This window comes from Neopelma chrysocephalum, unplaced genomic scaffold, assembly GCF_003984885.1.
Source record: "Neopelma chrysocephalum unplaced genomic scaffold, ASM398488v2 Primary Assembly neopelma1_159, whole genome shotgun sequence".
In the NCBI taxonomy this organism is placed as follows: domain Eukaryota; kingdom Metazoa; phylum Chordata; class Aves; order Passeriformes; family Pipridae; genus Neopelma; species Neopelma chrysocephalum.
This window is the reverse complement of record NW_020897821.1, coordinates 900,834-903,567: the sequence shown is the minus strand read 5'-3', so window position 1 is coordinate 903,567 and position 2,734 is coordinate 900,834. Positions and strand designations below refer to the sequence as shown.

Below are 2,734 nucleotides of genomic sequence, written 5' to 3'. Positions count from 1 at the left end.
ATACCTTCTGACTCCATTCCCACAGTTTCTGTTTCCTCAATTGCCTTTCTGCCCCTGACTGGGAATTGCTGTAGATTACTTGAAGATGTTGAATATGGGTGTAATTTTTTTCCAAGACTAAAGTCTTTAAAGACTGGACTATGTGCATGAAAATAAGATACTATTACAATGCTATCTATAGTCAAATAGGTGGACTGTTGCTATAGGAACACATGCAGAATCAGAGTGAGAAGGACTCCATCCCAGCAGGGACCAGCCTGCTCCTGACACCCGACCCCAGAGCTACTGCTCCTCTCACACAACTTGTATACGAGCAAGCAAAGGGTGTATTTCAATGCCACATCCCAGTTGTCCATATATTTCTGAGCTTACTTTTTAGATCACTTCCATCATATTCTATTTTTACTGTAACACTGTGGGGGGAAAAAACAAAGAAATCCTGCAAACACTGAAGTGCACTGTGTGATGGTTCCTGGTAACAGGACACAATGCCAGCCAGGCACTGGAAAGGTCTTACGTGCAGGGAATTATGTGGGGCTTTAATGCTTAAAATAATCACACTCTATGAGAATAAGTTTGTCTGCATTTTATTTTCTTGAGCTATCTTGGATGAGGATTAATGAATGAATGGTCACAAAGTGCTCTAAAATCCTAGGAAAGCATGCTAAGAGCACACACTTACTTAACTATTGTGTGCAGAGGATAATGTTTAATGCTTACCTGGAATTTCACTCTAGCTATAGATGGATGAGTCATTGTCACTGAAAATGTAATAGTTTCAACTGAGAAACAGAAAAACTTCAGAGAAGTTAAAGCAAATGCTTGATGACTGACCAGGAAAAGCATCTTCATGGTAAATGAGCTGAGTAAAACTGTCCAGACCAACCCTCAGAATTCTTCTGCAAATGTGGTTGATTTTCCACAGGGCTTTACAAAACAAAAACAAAACCCCTCCACAACATCAGCCAGCCATAAAAATGGCAAATACAAATAATTATATCTATATTACTGAGCTCTGTGACTGTGTTTACAAATCTAATTCTCCTCAGGTCTTTTGCAGACAGAAAACATTTCCCAAGCAGTTCTATGTCCTAAACCAGAGTACCATGGCTTGGTACTTTTCCTCTCTTCGTTAAAACCCCTCACTTTTCCAACAGTATTGTTTTCATTGTCTGCACAGCTAGACTTATTCAAAACTTATTCAAAGGCTACCTTATAAAGCCCCGGTTTTCAGACCTGCCCACTGCAAATACACACACCTGTGTATTGAAGTGTGCATTTCCCATTCAGGGAGCTGCAAACACACCCTGCACACGCAGCAGCTTGAGACTCGAGCATGTGTATGTGTATTTATACTGCATATGCTTGTTTAGGCAGAACTAAGGTGATATAAACCAAAGTGTCTGGAAAATACTAAGGGCAGAAAGAATTCTTCTCCACAAAAGGTGATGTATTTTATAATAGCAAACATACCAGTGAAATGGTGCATGATCTTATATTTAGCTCTATGAGCCAGATGTCTCCGAATCTGCCAGCATTTAGAGGGGCAACAGTAAGTTTGAAAAGGAAAGTTAACCAACAATCTATGAAATTTAGAAATTTGCCATGATTTCTGTTGTCAAGAGAACTGTCGAATTTTATTTGGCGTCTCTGGTATTGCTTCCTCTGTATCTCACAACATCCCAGAGGGGCAAACCACACGGCAGCTAGATCGAGATGGGAATACACCACCAGGTGCTAATTAACAGCCCGGGAGCAATTAGGAGATGCCAATCAGCGCAGCAACACAACACCACCTACTTCGATGCCCGTGGGCACCGGCCCGTTCCGTGCCGGGCACTCCCCGGGGACACCGGGGCCGGGCTGTGCCTCCCGCGGGGACACCGGGGCCTGGGACGAGCTCCCCGTGCGGACTCCTCGGGCTCGGCCGAACGGGGGGATGGAGCCCGCAGTGGCCACCAGTGCGTCCTGCCCCACCGCGGGGGCACCGACCCCACAGCGGGGCCTCGGCACCGCCTGGGCTCCGGCACAGCTCAGCTCAGCAGAGCCCAGTTCGGCGCAGTCCAGCTCAGCTCATCACAGCCCGGCCCAGCTCAGCTCATCACAGCTCGGCCTAGCTCAGCTCGGCTCGGCACGGTTCGGGCCGGCCCAGCACAGCCCAGCTCAGCTCATCACAGCTCAGCACAGCCCGGCTCGGCTTGGCCAGGCTCGGCCCAGCTCATCTCGGCTCAGCTCATCACAGCTCAGCCCGGCTCGGCTTGGCCAGGCCCGGCCCAACTCATCTCGGCTCAGCCCGGCCCGGGCCGTGCTCGGTGCCCCCCTCGGCCCCCGCGCGCGGCCCCGCCCCTGATTGGCCGTGCTGTCGGCCAATGGCAGCGGCGGTTGCATCACCCGGCGGGGCGGGGCGGGGCGGGGCGCGCGCGGTGTCGCAATCGCCGCTCGCGCACGGACCGAGCGCGGCCCGGCCCGGCCCCTCCCGCCGCTCGCGGCCCAGGTAAGAGCGGGGGGGACGCGGGGCCGCCCCCGGGCCCCTCACACACCCCCCTCACACACACCCCTCACGGCCCGCGAGCCGCCGGGCCCCGCTCCGCACCGCGCCTCGCCAGCCGCCGGCCGGCCCCGCTCCCCTCCCCTCCCGGCCCGGCCCGTCCCCTCCCCCGGTGAAGTCACGGCTTGGCAGCCCCGCCGGGCAGCCCCGCGCGGGCGGGGGAGGAGCAGCGGCGCGGCCCCGGCG

General features: G+C 53.5%; 1 protein-coding gene across 1 annotated transcript in view; it reads left to right on the top strand.

Moving 5' to 3' along the window:
* Positions 1-2,406: 2,406 nt before the first annotated feature.
* CEBPG (CCAAT enhancer binding protein gamma) overlaps positions 2,407-2,734 on the top strand; it is an 11,360-nt gene continuing 11,032 nt past the window's right edge. Inside the window, exon 1 of the mRNA XM_027701547.1 lies at positions 2,407-2,494. The gene's annotated coding sequence lies outside the window, so the exon portion shown is untranslated. The remainder of the gene's footprint in view (positions 2,495-2,734) is intronic.